The sequence below is a fragment of the Mauremys mutica genome, chromosome 18 (assembly GCF_020497125.1).
Source record: "Mauremys mutica isolate MM-2020 ecotype Southern chromosome 18, ASM2049712v1, whole genome shotgun sequence".
NCBI lineage: Eukaryota > Metazoa > Chordata > Testudines > Geoemydidae > Mauremys > Mauremys mutica.
The window spans coordinates 19,964,073-19,989,597 of NC_059089.1; the positions used below are offsets into that span (position 1 = coordinate 19,964,073).

At 41.8% G+C, this 25,525-nt stretch overlaps 1 protein-coding gene across 3 annotated transcripts in view; it reads right to left on the minus strand.

The window, feature by feature from the left end:
- Positions 1-19,733, minus strand: part of TSC1 (TSC complex subunit 1) — a 53,375-nt gene extending 33,642 nt beyond the window's left edge. The window contains exons 1-3 of one of the 3 annotated variants that reach the window (XM_044992467.1): positions 19,619-19,733; positions 10,926-10,988; positions 9,399-9,628 (exon numbers count right to left, since the gene is read on the minus strand). The gene's annotated coding sequence lies outside the window, so the exon portion shown is untranslated. The remainder of the gene's footprint in view (positions 1-9,398; positions 9,629-10,925; positions 10,989-19,618) is intronic. The other 2 variants (XM_044992466.1, XM_044992468.1) reach the window with 2 other exon arrangements.
- Positions 19,734-25,525: the final 5,792 nt, after the last annotated feature.

A 25,525-nucleotide genomic window follows, 5' to 3' on the forward strand; every position in this document is an offset into this window, starting at 1 on the left:
ATGACATGTTTTGCCATTTAGTTTCCAAGATTTTAAACAGAAAAAGAGAAACCTTTGTTGGTAGGCAATAGTGGTTTTTTATACAGTAGTTCTCACATGGTTTGCAGATGATATGCTGCTGTAACTATGCAACAATCAAAAGACCCTTGGCTGGTCTACACTGAGAACTTACATCACCATAGGTACGTCCCTCATAGGTTTGAAAAATCCAAACCACTGACAGACGTAGCTATGCCAATCTAACCCTGGCTATAGAATTCTACTGTCAACCTAGTGCTATCTTCTGTTGACTTAGCTACCACCACTTGTGGAGGTGGATTAACTATACCGATGGAAGACCCTGCCCATCGGCATAGGTAGTGTCAACACTGAAGTGTTACAGCAGTGCAGCTGCACCAATGTAGCGGTTTAAGTATAGACATACCCCTAGTTTTTATATACTGCATTTCACCAGAAAATCTCAACTTTACATCATTATCCTCATTTTACAGATGGGAAACTGAGGCAAAGAGGGGTGAAATGACTTGCCCAATGTCACCCAGCAGGCCAATAGCAGAGCTAGGAATAATCCCAGTCAAGTGGTCTTTCCATGAAGCTGCACAGTTGCTATGATTTCTCAGTGCTCCTCTCTCATCCTGTATATTTTGTGATAGTGGAATTGGGATAATGATCATCCTTTGAAATATATTCAGTGTGTAGTTGCTAACAGGGCTGGTGAGAGAAATCTCATCCATGGTTTATGTCCCAAAACCTTGACAGTTTTATTACCTGGTTGTTACAGTAACTTTCAGGACTGAGAGAAGCCTGATTTCTCTCTCTTTCCTTCTCTACACCCTGGCCCATCGCTCCCCGCAACATGTAGCCTCCTGACAACATTTCCCGCTCCCCCTTCCTTTCCCATCCCATTAAGCCATTAGTTGACACCGTAGAAGCCATTAATACGTAAGAAAAATCGCTCCTTGCTCTCTCCTGCTGTATACTGCTGCATACATGTATCACAGACAGCAACTTACTGAAGGGTGGCAAACTACCTTGGATATGTAAACAAGCTGCACAGAGCTGGGCCCCTCACTCCCATGACTCACTTCCACCTGGGCCTTCTGCTTCAGCCAGTCTTCCCCTCCCAGGCCCCAGATTCACCTAATCTGCCCTTCCTCCAAACCTAGCACCTCCCCCACACATTCTGATCCACTCTCTCTGAGCCCACATGGATGATGTGTATCTTAACTATTTATTTTCTGCTGTTTTCAGATGTTTAAACGTGTATTACTTTCAGTCCCCCCACCTCATATGGAGGGGCAGAGTGAGGGGCTCAGACCCCTGAAGGGCGGTAGAGGTCCCCTACATCCTAGGGTACACATACTGAAGAGGAAAATTCAGGGCTGACCCCCCTCTCCAATTCCTCTGCTACTCCTCATTCTCCAACCTATTCCTAATCCTTCCTTCTTCCCCCTAAACCTGAGCCCTCCCCAACCCCGCTTCTCTACCCAACCCCTCATTTCCATTTATTCTTCTCCCCATAATACCCCCATCCCTCTCTTCAGGCCTAAATCCTCTCCCCTCCCACCACCTATTCTTTTACCCCTCCCCTTTCAGTAAGCAGTCACACCTGTCATTTATTTTCTATTCAAAAAATAGTTTCACACCTTCTGAATATTCTGGTGTACTCAGCATTTCTCCTATTAAAATGCTTGACAGAGACAGATTTTTCTAAGCTGTTTACAGCTCATTCTCAGTGTGACATTACACTCCATATTCTTTATTAAAATATGCTTATGATATGGATATGACATAACTAAGATATTTTTAATGCAAGATGGCTCATGTAAGATATCATTGGAAAGGTTATGATTTACTGAATGTGATTATCCAATTTGTATGCATGTATCATTTCTGTATCTAACGCTAGGAATGTGGCCTACGTAACAATTACTGGGTGTGTATTTGGAAGACACCCACCAGACAACAGGCCATCAAATCTGATGGGCCATTAGAAAGAAACAACAAGACTGTGATGATACTAATCTCTTCTCCTTCCTGGGAGGCATCCTGGGACTTAGCTGTGACACTACTAGGTCAGGTGGTCTTGTCAGCTAATACTAAAGACTAAACATTATCTTGGACTTCTTGTAATTTTCCACTAAAGGGGAGTGGGTGGGTGGGTGTGGGTGTGTGTAAAAGTTTGGGAAACAAAAGATTCACACTTTATGTAAACCTTACTTAAGGGTCAGTAGGAAGGCAAACTGGACTCTCCTCCATTGCCTACCCAAGAAGAAGAACTGCTGAAAGAACCTGAAAGGACAAAGGAACTAAGCTGAAGGGAAAGGCAGGGGTGAGCCCAGACTGATATAGGGGTCCAGGCTGTAAGAAGAAATATCGGGAACTCTGACCTACAGAAACTCTGCATCCTGCCTAATTCAACATTTAGGGTGAGAAATTACATTTTGTAACCCATTTCTTTAGTAAATCAAGCTTAGTTTGCATGTTTTGTTTTATTTGCTTAGTAATCTGCTTTGTTCTGTTTACTATCCCTGTAACCCTTTAAAATCTACCTTTTATAGTTAATTTGTTTGGTTCACATGAAGCGGGGAACAGACTGCCATAGATGGGCAGCCCCACCCCCTAAGCGTGGCACAGACAAGGGGCAGGAAGCAGGGGCTCAGACATTCCCCATATAGGCAAGCCTCCTCCAAAACCTGTCTCATATGGGAGGGTCAAACCCCCTGTAGATGGGCTGCGGACCAGAGGACAGCACACACTCACATTCTCCCCCAGAGGAATTCTGCACCACTGTGCACATGCAGAGTGTATGTTCCCCACAGCTTTCTTTGCTTCCCCCCAGAAAAATGACTGATGGGGAAGCCACATGAGCAGTCATGCGACACTCCCCAGCAATACGTTTCGGGTGCCCAGGGCAGCCAGCAGAGAGGTAAATCACTGTGGGACATGGGGCGGGACTGGGAAAGACCCAGCTGGTGGCTCGTATCCGGTTCCGGGCTCGGTTGCTAGTCCCAACTGGGCAGGGGAGGACAGGACTTCCTCTTTCCCAGCACAATATCTGGGGCTGTGTCAGACCCACTCCCAGATTTCACCCCTACATGTAGGAAGCTCTGCAAACTCTACTCCCCTCCCAGCACCCATCTCTCCTCAGCTGCAGGGGGAAGGATCACTGTACAAGGAGCTGCTCCTCCATCTACCCAATCCTCCCGCATTCAGACACTCACCCCACACCGATGAGCACTACTCCCCCTTAACTACCCTGATGAGCCACCCACACCTGGATCCCCACCCTACCAACCCCCCACTGCACCTGGATCCCCACCCCACTGAGTCTCACTCCCCCAGCATCCGGACCCCTTGCTGAGCCCCCTCGCTGGGCTCTATCCTCCCCACACCCAGGCTCCCCCACCCCACTGAGCCCCAATCACCTTCACCTGAACCCCCCTGCAGAGTCCCATTACCACTGCACCCAGAATCCCCCCCAACAAGCCCCTGTGCATCTAGATCCCCCTCACACTGAACCCTCTCAACCTACACCTGGATCCCCCCACTCTAAGCTCCTCCACACTTGGATCCTGCCTTGCTGAGCCTGCCTGCCTGCACCTGGCTCGGAGAGACAGGGCCCTGGGGTGTTTCTGGGGCAGGCCCTGTCCTTGGGCTGTGTCAGGATTGGTTGCGGCCTCGCTGTTGAGTCCAGGTCCGGGGGTGGGAAGGGCTGCACAATGATCTCGCACTTCTGTGCAGCCAGTGGCCTGTGCTCCCCAATGCCATGCTGGAGCTTCCACATTTATTTGACAAATAAAAGTTGCAGAATTTTTAGGCACAGAATGCCCTCAGGAGTAACACAGAGCAGGGGAATGTGGGGCTGACATGCCCCTGTCACTATTCTCTCCCAGCTCTCCGGGCACTCACTCCTTGTCCCCCTTCCCACTCTCCTCTCTCTCCGCTCCCACTTCACCTACTCTTCCACCCCAATCACTCTCCTCTCCCAGGAAGCATTTGCTTGCATCATTTTTTAAAATAGTTTCAGCACTTTCTGAATATTCTGCTGTATTCAGATTACATTTCTCCAAAATAGCCCACCCCCCAAGAGAGGCAGATTGGAGCAGCATACCCACTTTTCTTACTTCAGATTTCTGCCCTGGCTCGGATTTGACCTCACAGTGCCTTGGGTGGTGCTCAGACTCAATAAACTTAAAACATCCTCAGAGTCACCCAGCCCCTGTGATATGGGTTAGTTTTCCAGATAGATTACAGTGAGCATGTACATAGAGAGATACTTGCATGCCTATTTGTGCGTCTGATAACTGGAGAAGCAAACTTTTTGAAAAAATATTTTAATCTGATGTTCCCCAAACAGCTGAAGGGTGCCATGCACTCTATTGGGATAACACTGAGATCATGGTGCAACAAGCTGAGCCCTAGTATGAGCTCTATCAGTGAGCAAAGAGGTTGTCAACTTCAACCTAGGTGCTGTATTTCTGGAACACTTTGGTCAAATGCCCCCAAATTTGGATCACTAAAATAACCCAAGCCCTCAAGAGGCATTCCAACTTTCAAGTCAATCCATATAACCATGTAGATTTCAGAGCACTTAGAATTGAGCTTTAAACAGAAAAAGTTGGTCTTACTCTGCTATAATGTTAAATGGAAGAGGCTACTAGGGATATTTTACCTATGAGGGATGCATATGCATGGGAGAAAGTTTATAGCCTTCCCTTCACACTCAATAAAACCAGTAAATTATACGCAACCGTGAACATTAGACCCTGTTTTGTTAAGAATATGTTGGCTGAGACACCTGGATTACGCCCTTTTCATCAGAGTGCTATGAATCTTCAGCGTAGATCTGGTCAGCCAGTTATGACGACAAGAGAAAGCAGTTGTGAACAAAGTGACAATAGCTCACTGAGAGCACCAATCCTCCTTCTCCCATAGTGGCCCCTAATGCAGCTGGGCTTCAGAACAGTTCACACATACTAGGCTACACTGAGGAAGTAACCTACATGCTCAAGATTCTCTTTCCTCCTCCCATATTTTCAGGTCATCTGCAATCCAGCCTCATTCCAGAGTGTTACTTACAGCCCCTTCCTCAGTCTTCCAGCTGCTCATAGCCCTTTAGTGAATGAGAGCAACTCTGAGTGGAAAGGTTGGTGTGGGAAGGGGTAGAGAAAGGAAAATGAGAGGGGGAAAAGGTAATAAAGTGTAGCTGAAGGTAACTGTGCTAGAGTATGACCCAAGAAACATGGTGCTATCTGTCAATTCACTGACAGATCTTGTTCACATATAGATGTCTAAATATGGAGTGGCACATTTGTATTAATATACAGAAGGCAAAACTGAACTGCATTCCGATCAGTTTTTATGGCAGTAATGTTCTACTACATTAACCTTTCAGATTCCTATTTTGAATACATGGATGCATAAGCCACTGCTGAGTTCATAACTAGTAGCCGAAATTCTATAATTTACTAATGTAGTTCTATTCTTTATTTTACCCAAAGGAAATCTAAACCAATATCAACCTCCCCAGATAATGCCAGCAAACTGTCTTTAGACGGTTATTCTACATCCATATTAAAACATGTCAATTCTTACTCAATGGGACAGGGTGATTTTATTTACCCAAAAGGTATACAAAATGTTAGACTAGCAGAAAACCAGCACAGTGACATTTCTGACTACTTGCTTGGTTTCATGAAACAAGATAAATGAATTACAGAGAGGATAATTATATCACCAATATAGGTAAAATTCTGAAAAATATGGCAAGTCACATTCTTTTGTAGTCTACAGCCTGCCCACTTAACTTTTTAAAGGGAACAAGTACAGTTAACAGTACATCACGAACAGGAAGTAAAATGAGCAAACACAAACTTGAGTGGATTAGGAGTCAAAGCACAGATTTACACATACACCGCCCTGCTCCGAGTCCACAATAAATAGTACTGGGATCCTGGTTTATTGCCCAACTAGCAGAAATCACAATCTCATAAATACACCAAGAATGGCAGACTGTGTTAGGAGTTTCCTAAAGCAAGAGAGTCATCTTGTGTTTGGAACCCTCAAAGTCAGCGTTCATATTTAGCTGGACAATAGCCGGCTAAGCATTTAGCATAATGAGGAAGGAAAAAGTGAACGCAAGAAAACAAACCAGTCACTTGAGAACTAGTTAAATCTAAGTTCTTAAGAACATAAGGTGAAACATTTAATTCTAACATGAGTCAAACTGAAAGTACCTTGCTCCGTTATCTTGAAGTCAAGAGCCAAACCAACAGCAACGAGAAGGCCACAGCCTATTATGGGTCAAGCAGAATGGGATGCTGTAGTTTATCTGTTAGACTGTTTAGCTGTAGAATCAGTCACTGTCAACTTTATCAGGACTTTAATACCCAGGATTAAGAAACTGGGTGGGATATAGGGTTCAGATTCACACCCCCCAGTTAGCCCTTTCACATGTATTGAGATGTTTTTCTAAACAAGGACTGAAATAGAGACAATTCAGTCAAAACAGGAAAAAGAAACTATTTCAGTTTAACATCGAGGGCAAGCCTGTGAGTTAGAAAAATGCTGTATTACATTTTGAATCTTTCATACAGAAGCACACCATGCTAAATATACAAGACCATACTCTACATCCTACTTGCAACTGTAGTGCTTCATAACACTTGGGGGAAGGGGAGGCAACAAAAATAAACCACCCACCCTCTGCCTTCTAGCGTAATGTATTCTTAAAGGAAATCTGTAGAAGGTCTCTAATCTCACTTGTGAATCAAGCAACATGCTAAATCATCAGCAGTACGTAAACTTTAAAGTTACAAGTTTTCCCTCTTTTTCTACCTTGAAGGACTATACTCTGATGTTTTCATTTCAGTTATTCAAGTTTCTGGGCAACCTCCTTTCTGGTCCTTCTAGTAAATGTTTTAAATGGCTTTATACCATATTTTTCCTTGATCACCAAACCTCAGATCAGTTAGTTCTTGCTGAATAAGCAACTATTACCAACTAAAATCTCTTTCTGTGATAGAAAGACAAGCTTTTATCAAGTAACCACAGAGAGCCTGGTTTTATGCTTACCACAATAATCTCTATTCTGCAAATACTGAAATCTAGGCTGAATAGTTGAAACCAGTTATCTTGGCTGTAGCCAAGTAAACTGGACACTTGCCATCATTGTCTGGTTTTGATGTCAGCTTTACACTGCAGTGCTGATTGCATTCAAAATGTCAAGCTAACATCACAAGTCTCTAATTCCAAATGAGAACCAGTGTTTACAAATCTCACTTTAGAAGTTATTCTATAATCGACCTTTACACCCAAATTAAAAAGGCAACTACTGTACTGATTTTACAGTATGAACAATCTAGAAAATAAATCCCAGTAGGTAAGAGTTAGAACTGTGCTATACAAGGAATATATCACATACCATCTCATTAATATAAAACAAAGCAAACATGGAAATCACCTGGTTAATCTGGAGCAGAGAAATAAGACTGTTTAAGGTGTACTTTTTTCCAAGAGTTGCTATTAAATTGTTAAAATGGATTAGCTTTATTATTTTAGAACAAGGGCTAGTTGCCCAATAAAGACATGGTTAACTTAGAAATCAGAAAGGGTCAGCCTTTGCAGATGCAAAGATAATTTGCTGAAACACTCCATGAGCTTTAGCTAGTGTAGATAAGAGGGGCAGCTCTAAGTAAATGATGGTTAATTCCCTCCCCCTATAGCGCATTAAGGACTACAATATCAGAGGAGGCAAAGTGTTTGCTCATTTAAAAAAAACAAACAAAAAACAAAAAAAAAACAGGATGAGGCTTAATTTGACTCTAGAGCAGTGGTTCCCAAACTTCAACAACCTGTGAACCCCTTTCACTAAAATGTCAGGTCTCACAAATCCCCTCCTAAAAATGAATATTTCCAGGGATTTTCTCCTTTATCTGAGTATAAATTATAAAAGCAGTGATCTGGGAAATATAAATTTGTTTTTATGACATGCATATTACACACTATTATTTAACATTACAGTATTTTTATTACATTATGAAAATGGCAACACTCTTCCAAAGATCTCACTTTCGTAGCTTGTATCACTTTGAATAAGCCTGTTATAAGACAAGGCTCCTATGTTTCATCAAGGAGTATCAGATGTGAAACATCATGAAGGTATTTAGGAAGCCAACTCAAAGAGTTCCTCCTACACAAGCATTCCGGTCTTGAGCAGTCCAGGCAAACAATGCACATTACAACAAAGCTTAAACTTGTTGTTCATAATAATTTTAAAACACAATACTAGCTGCCTATTTAATTTTAAAAACAGCAAAAAATATCCACCTCTCTTTCCATTTCTTATAAGGATTCTTGAAGTTTAAATCTCCTCAGTGTGATAGATATGCTTGCTTTGATGCGCTAACTCTTGGAAGTCCAAAGGCTCCGGGCTGCTGGCCCCGTGCTGCCCAGGGTCCCTAGCTCTGTCTGCCATTAGGGATTTTTTTTCCCCCAGAACCCCCAGTAACATTTTGCAAACCCCCAGGGGGTCACGAACCACAGTTGGGGAACCACTGTACTAGAGTCTATCTGCAGTATGTCTCTGTTATAACAGGTGTCAACTATTTAAATCTTCTGCACATAGACGGAATAGCAAAGGTCTCAAATTGTAAAGAATCCCTTTTCAACAGGGTAGCATCCAGAGTTACCAATTGTGACAAATACAATCTGAAAAAGTTTGGTAAACAGCTCCCAATAAAAGCCTTCTATGTGCATTTTTTATTAGTCTCTAACATTTTATAAAGAAAACTCACTTTCAAGTAAATAATTTGACTGACAGTGAGATCCTCTAATCACCTTTTATTCTGATATTCTTAACTCAAATATGTTCAGTGAAAAACAAAAAGATACAACCATTACCTTGCAGCAAGGGTAGGCAAACTTAATTTTTAAAAAACTGGTTTAATGAAATACTGAGAGTGAAACTCAATGCACAAATCAGAAAATCCTAAGTTATGGTTCACACAGTAACCAGAACCTCCCTGGCCTGCCTGTATTTGTATTAAGTTGCGCTGCTCAGTATGTGACTTACTATGTGCAATGAAGCCAAGTAACAGCAGATGTAGTAACCACAACTGAATTTCCTGACAACAGCTGCTATGTGACCATGTTGCATGTATTAACACACAAATTTAACAGCATACAGTAATACTAAGTACAGGATAGCAGAATTCTGGTCACTGTGGGAACCATAGCCTTGAATTTCCTGATTTGTGCATTTAAAGTTTCACTTATCATATTGCATTAAAACAGATTCTGAAAATTAAGTGTATTTGCTTTTGTAAAAAAAAAAAAAAAAAAAAAGTGTCTGAAAACTGGGGCTTACACTGCAAGTATCACAAGTGTATACGTACTGGAACAAGGAGACCAAAGTCATCTTCATTTTGATCCAAATCCTCCAACATTCATCAGGAAAATGACTGTATCTTAAACATTTAATCCTGTCTCATTCTCAAATACAAAGGTAATGAGAGAGTGCATGGGTCTACAGCAACAGGATGAAGTCCGAACTGCTGTTGTTGCATCTTTCTTTACTCTTTGCTCCCAGCATTGGGAACAGCAATACAGTGTTATGCCTGCTCTTCTGAAAAGAAAAATATTAACGCCAATTTCAAGACATGAACACAATCCACCATATGGTATAGTAATACAGTAAAGCCTACAACCCCCATTATGGTAGGTGCTGCTATACAGACATTGTAAAAATTGGTCAGGAACCAGCAAAAGCAAACTCTTCAAGCTCCAGAAAGACAGTCACACTGGCTGAAACTTTTATATTTGAAAAGTCCTAGATTCATGGAAACTGAATGATTCCAATACATTACTTCACCACCACACAAACTTTTTAAAGTTTAAAAAAAAGAAGATTTTCCTGGCCTAAAGGCATGTTATTTAACAAGTCATGTTCTGTTCTGCAATGTGTAATTCAGTTTCTGATCCAGTCTCCCCCTTTCTAGTTTGGCATCACTTAACAGCAACCCCTCTGACTCCATAAGGAGAAGCTAACAGGCTCTCTACATCCTTTGCTAGAAGTAAAAAAACAGTGGACTTTGAAAGGTGTTTGGAAAGGGCGTGGGGGGAAATGGATTGACACTTGGAGCTTTAACAGGAATTCCGAGAACCCCTCAGGGTGGAAAGAGAAGGGCTTAGCACAACAATTTCCGCAGATTTCAGGCTCATTTTTAAAAAGTTAAATTCCTAGCTCTTATGTTTGCAAATAAAACCAGCTGTAGTGCCGTCTTCCCAAACCTGCTGGGATGGCTCCAGTGTCTACTGTTGTTCATAGCTTTACCAAGAAACAGTATGAAGATAACAAAACTCTGGACCGTTTCAGTGCCAATATTCAGAATGCTGTGAGCAGCAATCAAGAATTAAATCAGTTTCACACTCCTAATGCTACTTGGGAAAGCTATGAACAGAGACAGGCACTGGCGTTATTCAAGGAGAAGGAATGAAAAAACAAAGGTTGAGAAATACTGGTGACACCCCTGCTTTCACAGAAGCCAGGAACTCAGAAGTAGGAAGACAAGACAGAAAACTCCTCCTTTCTAGCAGCTAGGGAAGGGCTTCAGGTAAGATACTTACTAGCCACAACCTGATGCACATAATGGAGTTTCCCTCCTTCCAGCAGTGTCCAGGGACAGCACACTTACCAGCAGCTGATGTGGTAGAAGGGCCTCGGCTTCTCACTAGGCTCTTCCCCACCCCAATAATCGCACTGGTGAACACCTTACCCTTTGTATTTACCTCTGGCTAGTAGATTTTGGATAAATTTTACAAGTCCTGAACTATTCTCCCCCTCAGAAGTCATCCCTCAAAAATCAGGATTGAAATACAGAGTGTGCAGGGGAAGCTTTTAACTGCTGTTGGGTATGCTGTACCTGTTCTGTGGACAAGTAGGACTTCAGTTTCCAGTGCTGTCAATCTGGCACCTTTCATGACCACTGAATTGAAAAAAAGAACAGAGAGGTTAGCATATGCTACCATTAACACTGTTATAAAGCAGTGGAAAAAGCCTGTTATGTTTCTCTGCAGTTTTGTCATTCCTGCATTACAACATCAGCCCCCAGTTTGAGTAACAACCAAAAAAGTTGCATGGTTACTTCTGGTTCTTGATAGGTTAAAGGCACAAGAGAATCAACAAAATGTTGGCCTCCACATTCATATTTTTGCTTAATTATATGAATTTACAAAACCTGCTATGAAGAGAATTTTTTTAGTTTATATTTTTAAATTTTAATAAACACAGATTTTTGGATTTAAACATTCCCCTAGAGAATCATGAACCCAAATAATTGGACAGCGAAGAGGACTGTAGACAGAAGTGAAGATGACCATTCCATTTTGCTGTCCAAATTGAGCAAGATACAAAACTAAAATTATAACTGTAGAAAATAAAAGATTAAAATTCAGTTTTGTCTATAGTGTTAGTAACAGAATCAAGGACTTGATTTAAATATACGTTTTATGTTGACAGGATTGCTTTAAAAAAAGGAAGATTAATTTATTTATTTTTAATAAACACGCTTGTGCGTCTCAAGATGATTCATTACAGAAAATAATTCCATTCACACACCTAAACTTTTGGGCCATTTCTATTACTTGGACACATTGCTATGAGTTAGCTGAGGGCTGTAGAGCAGTCTCAGATGTTTATAAGATCACATAATTATTAAGCCTAACACTTCAATGATTCTCATGCTCAGTACCTTTACTAGTAAGTTGTGTTTTAAAATGTGAGCTGGGTTTATCCAGTTCCCGGGTGAAGCCATGGACACAACAGATACCCTACTGAGGGTCTGTCACAGTACAGCTGCCTGGCCTTGCATAGAATCGCAAACATTAGAAATGTAGAAAGATTTAGATGACTGAGTCAATCCCTATACACACAATAAGCATACGCCCCTCGAAGGAGGGGACCGGGGGGGGGATATCACTTGATCCGCCTGAAGAAAAAGGTTTTTGGTTTAACTGGGTAGAGTGGCAGCCAAGAAGTTATATTTAAACACCTTCCAAAGAGGTGCTTTTGAAAAGTTATTATGCACATGGGCTTGATTTTGTATGGGGAGGTGAGAGGTTATTTCTTAGCACTTATAGAGCAATTTATACAGTAGAAATGATGTAGGTTAACTTATGTTGTATTTCAGTTTTCCAATTAATTGGCTTAGAAATAGCATTTCTTCTTCCAGTGAGTCTCATTACTCCTTTAGTTTACTTAAGTTTTTGCCTGACTATGCTGAGAATGACAGTGAGGAAAAATACACATGAATGTGTAGGAACAAAGACAGGATTACACAAAGTGATAGCTGCCGAGCATTCCCAACAGAAGCAAAATAAGAAGTGTGGCGAGTGAGAGGAAAATAGTTGCAAGTTCAAAGTTGGCAACTTAGTTGTATTTACAAGAGGTATATCTTTCGCAACAAACTATCCAACAATGTTCCTAGGATGGCTAGAGCATAGACATTTTGCTCTTCCTCTTAGCAATGGGACTTTAATTCAGTTTTCAGCAGTCATGGCTGGACAGTCAAAGTGAAATTTCACAGTCCATTTATAAACAAGCAGCGTTATGACCAGAATCCTTCAATAGTCAAATGTTTCAAATGTAAAGGCTATCCCTTCACACAGTCTGACTGTTAGGCTCTGACTGACAATTCCAACTGGGATCAACAGCAAGACTTCCTATGGAAGATACTTAACAGGAGACTAACAACACCTGTTTCAAATTCTCATCAGCAGTTTGTTTTCAAGTGTTTTCCAAAGGAGATGGGTAGTTCATTATTTTTATATGGATTGGACCACACAAGCATCCAGAGTGTGCCAGACACTTTCCAAAGTTAAAATGTGAGCCCTTTGGGAAAGTGACTTCATTTTATGAAGGCAACTGAGATATGAAGGAGAGAAAGGAATAAAACACACAATCCTTTATAAAAAGCAAAACAAAGAAACAGCTAGCCCTCTCTCTAGCCTACGTTCAGAGAGTTAAATGTACTGGCCTTTCATTCTAGCAACCACATTCAAACCCTCAGTAGATCACAAGTTGACTAGTGGGTTGGTCTCAAACTTCCCTCTGAATATGTTTACACCTCTAAGTTTGACTGTTAAAACCTTCACCTGAGACATCAACATTTTTAATAGGCATACTACACATCAGGATTGAGGTACATTGGCAGAACTGTATGGGGGAAAATTGCTTGCCTGCAAGCAACACTGTCTACAAACAAGTAGTTGTTCCTTGATTTCCCTGGACATTACCTGCAAGATTATATAATGGAGTTAGAGAGCTAGATGCCTCAATTGTTTTTTAGGATATGGAGTCTGCCAAACATAGGATGCTGGTGAATCCATTCCAGAACAATAGTGAAGTAAAGTTATCATCATTTCACAACTGTTTAGTGCCTAAATGAACAGAATTGGTGATTTAAGTCTAGTTACTAGGACACATATCCACATCAAACCAGCGACAAGTGAAACCTATTTTGAGACCGAGGCCAAAAACAAAAGAGGCATAAGTTCTAGCCTACTCCTTTACTCTCCTATGGACTTGTCTACATTCTCCTTTTTCTTCAGGTCTCCCTCTGTCATACCACCAAGGCAGATGCACCTACAGTAGTGGAAACACTACTGTAGACAGAGTTCAGGCTTTCATTTAAAAAAAAAAAGCGTCCTCTATAAATGCTTAGAATAGGTCCAGATGACAGTGGTAAAAACACCAACAGCAGCTCTTCACAAGCGCTTGCTATCGTTAGAGCACGTGAAGCTATAATGCTGTTAGTGTAGCAGTGGGAAATTAAGAAAAATGCCCATGGAGAAAAAGCAGATAAGTCTCACAAGCACAAGGTTCCACAACACGGTGACAGGAGTGTGGGGAAGCATTGCAGGTGATCTACCTGTTCTGTAGATAAGTGAATGTCAAACTTTAGGCTGACAAAGATGAGGATGATAGTAAAGAACATGGCTGTTCTATTAGAGATGTAGTTATCTAAAAAAATTTACTCACCTTCCCTAACTAATTAAAACCTGGAGTGACCTTGTGCCAGTAAATGCAGAATATTCCTGAAGGACATGTCAGTCAGTGGCCAGTGGATTGTACACTATTACTGCTCTATTTTTATAGAAGTACTAACAATCTTCACTCCAATAAGCTGGTTTTTTAAACATTTGTAAAAATATTCTACACAAGTTTCAAATTTATACTGTACAGCATCTTGCAACCTCATTTGATATATTGCTGAAGTTAAATGAAAAGAGCAAGTAACACAATGCCATGAACTAAAAACCATTAAGACAAATTAAATACTTTTGCCGACACAGGGTTTTAATTGAATTATTTGTCGATATTAGTCTTAAGCTGTCAATTGTGGCTCTCTGATCAACCTGGTCTATGATGCTCACCGTAAGATGAAGGAACTCATATTACAGCACCACTCTTGAAGACTAAGCTACAAGTTGTCCTCTAATAACTAAATCGATTTTAAAGCCAATTTTGGAAAAGTATTTAACTTATATAAGGAGGCAATGTGTTCCAATGGAACAAGCACAGGTCTGGAAGATGTATACCCATTCCTGCCAAAGACTTGCTGTATAATCTTCTGCAAAAAAAACCACAGACATCACTTGAGTTTCTCTTTTGTAAGATACTTACCCTACTGTGTAAAACACGGAAATCTTCAGATGAAGAATATCATAGCTGTTTGATATTATTATATCCACCTAATATTTGCAATATTGTCAGTAGTAAACCATCTGACCCTTGCCTAACATGAAGAACAGTCACTTCTTTCATCCCCATTTACATTGTGCACGAGAGACTAAATAAAATGCCTTATTTCCCAATTTGCATGCTCTCAGTCCCGTTAGAGACAATAAATTCAGCAAGATACTGTCAATGCTTCGAGTTGGTAGGATGAAAATGGTGAATCAATAACTTTTCCTTCAGTTTATCACTAGGTATTTTAGTCTCTAATGATTTATATTTTTTATTTGGCTAATTTTAATATCTTCTACAACAAAAGTCAAGATCCCTTGGTTGGCTATTTATAAAAAGAAAAGAAAAAGTGAGCTTGTTTAAGTGTTTATACACACACAAGTTCATCCCCTCCCATTGAAAAATTAGAAATAGCTATAGGCAATTAGCCTAATCTTACATTCAGGAGCTTTCACAAAAGAGAATCTTATTAAATGAGTCAAAGCAGTAGGACTAAAGAATTGGCCCCCAGAGAAGGAGGGAGAAGCCAGGAAACCTCAATTATGGAACCTATAAAAGATGTGTTCTTTTCAAGGTGCAGTTTGCCCACAAGGCATTGTAACCAGTCAAGGAACAATAGACTGAGGCCAGAAGGGAAAGGGTAAATAAAGCATCTGCACAGTGAAAGAGATAATGGGATCTCTCTACAGGGTACAGGACTTCTACACACATTTTTGTCAAGAGAAAATTTTCTTCTGTTGTGAGCTTTTATCCCAAGCAGAAGAAAACAATACACATTCCTTCCATAAAGGTATTACAACTTGCTATAGTAATACAGATTTAGACAAGTGAGGCACTTTTTCCATTGCTGACATCAGTATTTCACCCCACTTGCAATAATTTTAAGTTTGGCAGGCAAGGGAGGGAGAAGAGGCCAACAAATTGTTTCAAGATGCACCTCATAAGTGAGAGGAAATGTTTTAAATTACCAAACAGATACACTTCAACAGCACATGACCTCCACTAACATCCTGGACTCTTCACAATCAGGAAATAGACTTGGCTATGGTAATACAAATCTTAAGGCTCATACTACTCCACCTAACTAGTGTTTTAAGCAGATACCACAAGGTGCTGCTTAACCAGCATTACTGGATATAATGGGAGTGAATGGTGGTGTAATCATTCCTTTCAATGAGAACTCAGAAATTGATAAGCAGTTGCTCCTCGTCCTCAGGAGCCCTCACATACAGTCCAGAAAGGATCAATAATGTCTCCTCTCACTTGAGATACAAGACTTCTGAGAGAGCTTATGTGTCACCAGGGCTCTACTGCCATCAATATGCCAACAGTGCCCAGTTGTACACTTCCTTCTCACATAAGACGATCATCATCACAAAGGTAATGGATGAAATAAGTGACAATGAAAAACAGTTACTCTCAACTCAGAAGAGAGTAATGCTTGTATGGAGAGGGAAACACTGAACAGCTAACCAAAGAACTGACCTCACTCTCAACAAAATACACCTGCTCTCCAATTGTCAAAACAGTAATTACCCTAAGGCTATGCAAAGTTAATCTTTTCTCTCTGGCTGCAGAAAGTAGCAAGAAATGTCATTCCACTGCCAGACCTACAAAGCTGTTCTGTTTCCTCTCAGACCTAGCAACTATGATGTACACATTTGTCTAGCCTTAACCAACACCACTATGTAGCTGGGATTACAACAGTCCAAACAATAACTCCAGCATGTTATAATATGTGGCAGCCTGTATTTCAATAGAATTAGCCACTAGTAACACATCACACATCTCCTCTGCCCTGTTCACTTCCAAGTCCAATGTAAGCTGCCAATTCTAAACCTAGTTACTAACTACTGAGTTAAAAATCATAGTTGCCTAGCCTGTCCATTTTCATCTTCCTTTTTGCAGAAGGTTACCCTCAACAGAAAGGAAGGGGAAAAAAAATCAAGGTTAAACAGACAAATCATAGGATGGTAAGAGCAGAGTCCAATTCAGTGGTTTTTATGCTTCTCTTGAAGTTGTGTTTTGTGCCAAGATACTATGCTAATTGCTTCCCTACAAATACCTGACAGAGGAAAAAAAGAAGAAAGTTAAAAAAGCATGTCAGGAAAGGGGAAAAAAAATGAAGCTTGGTAGGGCTGATATTCTTTGGTCCTTTGATAGAAGCCAGGGACATTTTGCTAATAAGCCATTACTAACCTAAAATAATTTATTTTAGTTTTGCTTATAAGACTCAAAACAGATTAGTAATAAAAAGGAACAGAGTGATCTATTTTACTATACTATTTTTATTAAACAAATACCTTGTCAGATCCCTTAGGTAAACTAACAGGCAAGTGAAGGGCTCTACACTCTACAGTGATATATGAGCATCAAGCCTCTCCTAAATCTTGAGAACAAATTTCTATCAGCAACAGTACTCTTGGCAAATGTTCACTGAACTGGGCTGCAATTATGCTGCTCTTGAATATAGTGCAAGACAGATAAGGTAACTGGTCCAGTTAGACTAAGCATTTTAGCTCCCATAGAATTAAGGAAAATACTTGATACCTTAACATGCAACCCAGAGAGTAAGAAAGAAAACAGTGCAGATGCACAAGGCATACTGAGAGCAAACATCTGCCTTTCTAAATGCAGCTGTTCTGGTTCCGGTAATCCCACTGACTATATTAAACTAAATGACCTAGTTTGTGGCTACTACATTGTGAATTCTATCTTAAGCCATTATAATACCCCTTTAAAAAAACCATACACCTGGCTGCTACATACCACACAAATCCCACAGTCCCCCAAGGACACCATTAGAGGATGTTTTGTTTACTCATTTGACTTGCTGACTTGTCATTGTTGAAGGCATATTTTCTTATTGTTTTGTATGATAGAACAATCAGTTCCTGTAAAGACCAGTGTCAGTGATCAGATACTCCACTTGCAACATGAGGTAAACAAGATCTTTGATAGTGTAAGACTGCTGGGGTTAGATAAAAAAATCAGCATCCTACTGATCTAAAACTGATGCTGATTACATATGTGTGTTTTAATCCAGAAGTCACTAGAGAAACCAAAAGATTGTTCATTAAACCCAAAATATCTGTAGTTGGACAAAAACACCTCAGATTAAAGCCCTTTAACAAAGAACAAAATAGTTTTAGTCAATATAACCCTGAGTTTTTATACTCAAGTATAAGACATCTTGTCAAAAAAAGGCAATTAAGATTTAAGTGATTTTACCTTATCTAAATCAGATGGTATAACCATCATGTTTTAGTTTGAACAACCAAGGAGATCCACACGACTTCATTGGGAAAGCAGGTTTTGTTTAAAAAGTTACGAAACTAAATTGCTCTCTTTTATAAAGATTTTTTAATTAATTATTTTAGTGTGCATTTAAACATTACCCTGCAGTGTTTACAATGCAACACCAGAGCCTTGTACTAGTGTACAACAGGAAATGAAACCAAGAACAAACAAAAAGAGTGTGTATTCTTACTTATCACAAAAAAGTAAAATGAACTGCATACACTGTGGAAGATCTAATTTTTAGTTCTTTGTTTTCAAACTTCTAAAATATTGTTAGTAACAAACTAACTGAAAAGAGTTATTTGATCTAACAGTGTCACTATAATACCACTTCCATTTTCACAAGCTTACTTGTACAGAAGATAAGTTATAACAAGGGTCAGTCTGATCCTATGGCATTCTGAAAACCTTCAATTCTAGCATCTACAAGGAGGCGCTCAGCATCCAATTTCAAGAGTGAGAAGTGGTTTTGGATGCTACAACTGCTCCCAAGTCTCCCTGCCAATTTGTGTGGTTTCAGACCCACATGCTCCTTACAGACTTGTGTTTCTCTCCCTTGTTGACTTGTATGAGACTCTCACAAACAATAAGAGAAAGAGACTGACTGTATTACTCAGTTTCCCCAGTACAAATTACATACAAAGTAAACAAAGACAGAAATAAAAAAATAATTTGTCTCTCTACCCTCTTATATATAGTCCTTTCAGGTGTTACTTGTAACACTAACAAAATATTTTCAAGCAAAAGTGTGATTTAAAAAAAAAAAAGTTAATAGTATCCAAGCAATTTTTCCACTGACTTGACACAACTGCCATTCCAAAAGAGAAAGAGAAAATCCTTTATCACCAGAGGGAGAGACTAAAACTGCTTTAAAATTAATCTCAAATGAATGAGTCCCCCTTGCAAATGAGTGAGAGACCTTGGGATCAGGTCTGGAAATTGCCACTCAGCATTTGAAAGGAAGGTGCAGAGTCTGCTTCCACAGTCAATGCACCAGATGATTAAAATAAAATAAAGAGAGAAACCATCTTAAAGGAGATGCCCAGAGGAGCTGTGTCTGGGCAGAGTCACATGGGGGAGCTGCTGACAAAGACCAGGTTTAACTGGGGGACACAAACAACCAGGGAGGAGGGGGATTACACATTATTCATCCTCTCTCTTTCCCCTCTCACAGCTTCTTCCCTCCCTCTCCTCCTCCCCTTCCCCCTCTCCTCCATCTATCCCTCCTCTTCTCCTTACTCCCCCTCCTCACTCCTAGCTTCTCCCATCCCCTCTTCCCCCTCCTCTCCCCATCTATTCCCTCTCTTCTCCTCACTCCTAACATCTCCCACCCTTTCTTCCCCCCTCCTCCTCATCTCCTCTCCATCTATTCCCTCCCTCCTCTTCTTACTCCCCCTCCTCATTCCTAACACCTCCCACCCCCTTCTCCCCCCATCTATCCCCCCTCTTCTTACCCCCCCCCTCACTCCTAGCTTCTCCAACGCCCTTTTCTTTCTCTCCCCTCCCCCTCCTTTCTCTCTCTCTCACTCTTCCCCATCTCCCTCATACGGGGGGGTCCGGGATACTCACCCCTCCTTCTCTCCAACTCAGCTGTTTACCACTCGGGGCTCCTCTAGCCCACAGGGCGCCGCCATCTTGGCCCTGCCTCCCTCCTCCCCTTCCAATCTCCGTCCTGTGACTCCTCGAATCCCTCCGCTGCAGAAAGTAGTGCGTGGGACCAGCCCCGTCTGCGCGATACGCCGCCGCCTGCCCACGCCCCGCCCTAGCTGTTTCCTCTACGCGGCCTCTGTCTCTCGGCGGTCCGCGTTCCAGGCTTGGGATGCCCCGCGCCGAAGTGGCGCGGAGCTATGTCAAAAGGGAGCGATGCGGCTCCAGAGCGGTCTCGTGATTCTCGAGAGGGCAGCAAGAAGCGCCGGTTGAGGATCACGTGACTTGGAGTCTCCAGGAGGGAATGGGCGGGGCGAGGCAGGCTGGGAGGTAAACAAGGCCTGCTGCTTTTGGGGGCGAGGCAGGCTGGCTCTTGTCGTGGGCCTCGACGCCTGCTGCAGCCTCAGCGCCTAGCACCCCAAGGGCGTCTGAGGGCTGAGCTCAGGCAGCTTCCCAGGCAGGCTGTCTGGCTGTCATGTTACAATGCCAAGGATGCAGCATGCTGACACACACAGGAGGTGCCACACAGAGTGGCACTGGGTGGCTGGTTGTGGCACCACCATGGTGACATGCAATGTGATGCCATGGTGGACACACAGTTACACCAAGCAACATGCCATGAGGCCACCTTCACGTTGGCATCTGCAATGACAAGCCCCAGCGGCACCACGGCAATATTGCAGCACCTCAATGCAATACTCTGACACCATGTTGCCAGGGTGACATAGGATGGTGATGCCACTGAAATCAGGGGAGTTACACTAGATATAAATGTGACCCATGTGGACCTCCCCCTGACCCTCTCAACCAGAATGTGCTCCTATGCCAACTCTTAAGATTTTATCACAAGTCTTGCAATATATGTGCTTTTTTGGAAAGCCCCAGCTCCTGGAATCAATTGGCACTCAGCTTTCATTTTAAAAAAAGGAAATTTCTAGTCCTCATGGTTGCAGAGGAAAGCTTGAAAACATGAAGCAAGGCTCAGAAACTGAAAAGTAAATGAAAAGAACTTCAGCACTATTATAAAAAAAAATCTGAAGATTTTTGCCACTTGTGGTTTTAGAGGGCTCTGACTCGATTTTTGAATGCTTGAGGTTGGCAGTACTGTTTTGGTGAAGTAATGATCGAACAAGCAGCACATCTGTGAGTTTTCTTGTGTAATGCACCTAGGCAATTTCCATTTATCCACAAATCATGCAGTTACCCATTTAAAACAGGGATCTAATGCAGCCCCACTTTTGTCCTCCTTTTGGCTTATCTAAGCCATGGAGAACTTCATTTCTGGAAAGTCCTGAAATTTTTTTTAGCCATATAATTCCCATGGAACTCTGTAATTTTTAATCTTAACATTGCAAATATACAAAATGGGCTGTCCTAGAATATCAGTCAATGCCATTTCAAATTTACATTATAATGAACAAGCCCCTTAACAGCCCACAAAGAACAAAATTACCTTACTCATAAAAGTAAGCAGACGATGTAAGAAAGCATATGGCTGTGTGTCAGAGGGCACTATTGAAACCTGACATACAGCTATCAAAATATTCAGTTCTTTTAGGCTATCAATTGCTGTGGTTGTCAGTGTACTTTTAACCTGGGACCAAAAATGTGTTGCAGCACCACCATGTGTAAAAATAATAGTACTGCATATCTGAAAAATAAACATCCTCACAAAGCTGGCCAAGTTCCACACTGATGTAACGCCACTGCCTTCACCAGAGTTCTACAGGGTCAGGATTTGAATTGCAGGAGGTGGGAGCAGTGGTGGTCCCATCAAGTTCTGCCACACCAAGCTCTGCCCACTCAAGATACCAGAATGAGATTAGACTCACAGCAGATTGTGCAGCTGTTCAAAATGTGATCACATGGGTTCAGCTGGATGCCTCAAGCTCGGCTCCCCACCAGCAGTGATACATCCTTGCACATGCCAGATTAAGACAAAGATACAATAGACACGTGATTAGTGCCACGGTGGCCAGAGTCATGGGATGCTATGAGAATCTAAGCTTTCATTTTTAAAAAGTTTCTAGGCTCAGGGTTGTGCAAAAAAGCATGAAAACATGATCTGAGGATAACTGATTTATGTTTATGTGAAATAATATTTACAAGACAGTATGGAGGCATGCACCATTGTTGCAGAAAATTTACAGGAAAACTCTGATGTCTGGTACACTCAAAATGTGATCTACTTTTTACTTTGAATTAGCAAAGTGAACCCACACACCTCCTGGGGGTGGTGTTCTGTCCTGTCTAGTGGCACTGAGACCACTTAGAGAAAGAGAGAGATAAAATGAGTCAGCTCTACAGCCTTAGCTAACAGCCAGGTGGTTTTTCACTCATGTGGTAGAGGCTCATACCTTAAGCTCCAGAGGCCCCAAGTTTGATCCTGCCTGCTGAGGACCAGGGTCTGTGGGTGTTGCAAAAGCTCATGCCATTCTTTATATTTTTAAGGATCTATTTATATAAATTGCAAAATGCTTCATTAACTGATGTACCAACCTTGCACAGGGATCACTTCACCCCTTGCCGAAATGCAGCAACTGTGGGAAGATGCATAACATTTCACCCCTTTAGGTTTGGAGATTAAATATATCTTATCCAGTTAAAAGTGCAAGAAGAATTTAAGGAGGAAGAATGAAAGTATATAAGATGGGGTTCTCCTGACTTTTAATTTTGTAGACCATTCATGGACCGCTCACCAACCATCTCTTGTTCCTACACCCCAGTCTCTATACAGGTTGGTTCTCAATTTTTTTTCATTCTGTGGGCTAGCAGGAAGAGTTCTGTGGCTCTCTGGTGATCCACATGCTACAGATTGTGAACCTCTTACCGGATTCTGCAACTCATATTAGTAGTCCCTTTGAAGCTAATGAGAATTTTCTCATAAGGATGGCAAGATAGAGCCTAGGTTCAAAGAAAATAAAAGCAGGATTAAAATGCTACCAGTGAGGTATCAGTGGCTCTTTAACTACTTCAGCACTAGCTGGCATATGTCACAGCTCTGATTGCTCTCCCTGTGGAACTGAGATCCCTCTGAGCTTGTTTCCCTTGCTGTTGCACCTGTAATAGGTCATCCTATTGTAAGGTGAGAAAGAGTTTCTTGATGTGAGCACATCGCTAGTCCTGATTTGTGCATTACAATTAATTTTTATTTCAGTCTGGGCTGAGAGGGCTTTTTTTTTTCTCCCTGCTATGCTGGAGACATGTTTATTTAATCTTCCTTGAAAAAAGATCTCAAATTAGGCTGAGTTTCAGAAAAGAAATGGAAGCAATTAGTGGTGTTATTCCGCGTTGACTTAATTACCATAGTACTACAAGCACAAAAGGAAACCCAGACAAGCTGGGAGGGGTTTGCACATGCTTCTTATTGATGGATAGACACAAAAAGGAAAGAATAGTGCATAAAGAGTGGCTTTTGTGTGATATAATTAACCTTGTTTATTCTTATTTACCTACATACTTCAATGATTTATTTAATGTGCCCATCATGAGGCATCTGAGGTGTATTAAGAGCAGGTAGCAATACATGGAATTAAATTGTCCTCAGTGGACAGCACAAATAGCCCTGCCTCCAGTATGCTCCCTGTGCACCATGGGTGAAATTCATCCTTGTTCAAGGAGCCAGCACACACCTAAGCAGTCCCACTTAAGCCCTCTATGGCAGTCTTTCTTCCTTCCTCCTACATCCTGCAGAGGGTGCTCTACTGGTCCTGGAAATTTCAAGGGGAACAGATGAGATGGGGAGTGAATCAGCTGGAGGCAGGGCCAGATGGATATATATTGTGCCCACATCAGCCCAGTGGAGATCAGGACAGAAAGAAAATACAGCCCCAACTTGATCACAGTGGAGATCCCCCTCAAAGGGTGTGTCTCTGGGGAGCTGCTGCTGTGGGAGCTCTCTCAATGGGCTTCTCTTCACTGCAAAGTTAACTGGAGTTATGACATGAGACTTGCCCTGTCCACACACAAAATCCTTCAACACAAGTTGTGCAGCCCATCAGGGTATATAGTAGGATGACCAGACAGCAAATGTAAAAAATCGGGATGGGGGTGGGGGGGTAAAAGGAGCCTATATAAGAAAAAGACCCAAAAATCGGGACTGTCCCTATAAAATTGGGACATCTGGTTACCCTAATGTATAGGGTAAAACCTAAGTTATCACAACTCGTCAGCTACTGTCACGACCACTCTGTAGGATGGACACAGGCTAGTGCCACTTGAGTGCTTCTAATCTTCCAATGTCTTGCCACAATTCCCTGTGTGCCCAGAAAGGACAGACACCTCTCATACTTCACAAGGAAAGAATTCATAGTGTGGCTCAGCTTAATGGGGCACTAAAAGCCATGGGAGGTACCCCCTGAACTCCTAGTGCCACACGCAAGTGAATTCAGCTCCAGTGTGGACACAGCAGCTCAAGTGTTATTTCAGCGTGGCCGCTCTCACTCAAGGTTGGCTAACTCAGGGGGACTAACTCAAGTGTACTTATACTTGAGTTACTATGCAGTAAAGACAGCTGTGGCTCCATCGAAGGAAAGGTGGTAATAGTCACTCTCTGATCCTCAACTTCCCATGGGGTGTAATAGGGATAATAATAATCCTTCCTTCCTCCTGCCCTTTGTCTGTGTTGTCTATTTAGATTGGGGCAGGGACTGTCCCTTATGTATGGAGCCTAGCACAAAGGGGCCCCAATCTTGGTTGCGGTCTCTAGGCTGTATTGGGCTACAAATAATAAATAAAACAACTGTACCTATTATGTTAATGATCCGATTGTGTGCAAGGACATTTCTGCTTTGGGAGATTATGGCAAACAGGGACAGTGGATTGGCTGGTATACATGTCGTATTTCCAGCTGGGCTCCTCCCCATTGGTCACTGAGGCCCAGAAATCTAGCTGTCATCCTTCTAGTGAGCCCTGGGCACTACACCCTTTGGAGCCTGTGACACCTGATTCAGCCAGATGGGTTTGGTGAGATTTTATTAAGTACATTGCTGGGTTCCCTACATAGTTTGCCCAGCAAACAAAGCCTAATAGAGTCCGGCCTGATTGGGTGGCTGTTTTCCCCCACTGCAGTCCCAGAACTAGATTCTGGCCCCAAGTGTTTCAGGAAATAACATCTCAGCTCTTTCACCAGCCTTTCATCTTTCCCTTTTGTTTAATTCCTGCAATTCTCTTCATATAAAACCCCTGACGTTCCATTTCCCTTAATGGTTTTCTTTCACAATGCATGTTTTTGCAGGGGGAAATATAATACCACAAATGTCTGTGTTTAAGAGGATGCAAATCAGTTTGCCAGCACAATGCTTTGTGAACAGTTTCTTTCATGCAAAACTCTGCTAGATAAATAAAAATCAAAGGGGGGGAATAGGAGGGAGGAGGTAGGGGGGATGCTGCTTCTATAAACAACAAGAGTTAATTATCATTCAGCAAAATCACAGATGTGACAGAATCAAAAAACTTAAGATCTGAATCTTTCTGAACTTTGGAGAAGTCTAGATCTAGACCTAAATGTTGCAACGAAACCTGTAGCAAGGGCCCTCGCCTTGTCTAGTATCGTGGGGAAGTAAGGAGTCTGAAGGGCTGGGGGCTGGCTGTGTCGTGTGATTTGAGATAGCACCAGTAGATGGCACCATAAACAGAAAACCTCACAAGAACTGTCATTAGTAAAGAGACAAGGTGGATGAGGTAATATCTTTCAGTGGACCAACTTCTGTTGGTGGGAGAGACAAGTTTTCGAGCGACACAGAACTCTTCCTCTGTGTAGCCTGAAAGTTTGTTTCTCACACCAACAAATGTTGTCCCAATAAAATATTTTACTTCACCCACCTTGTC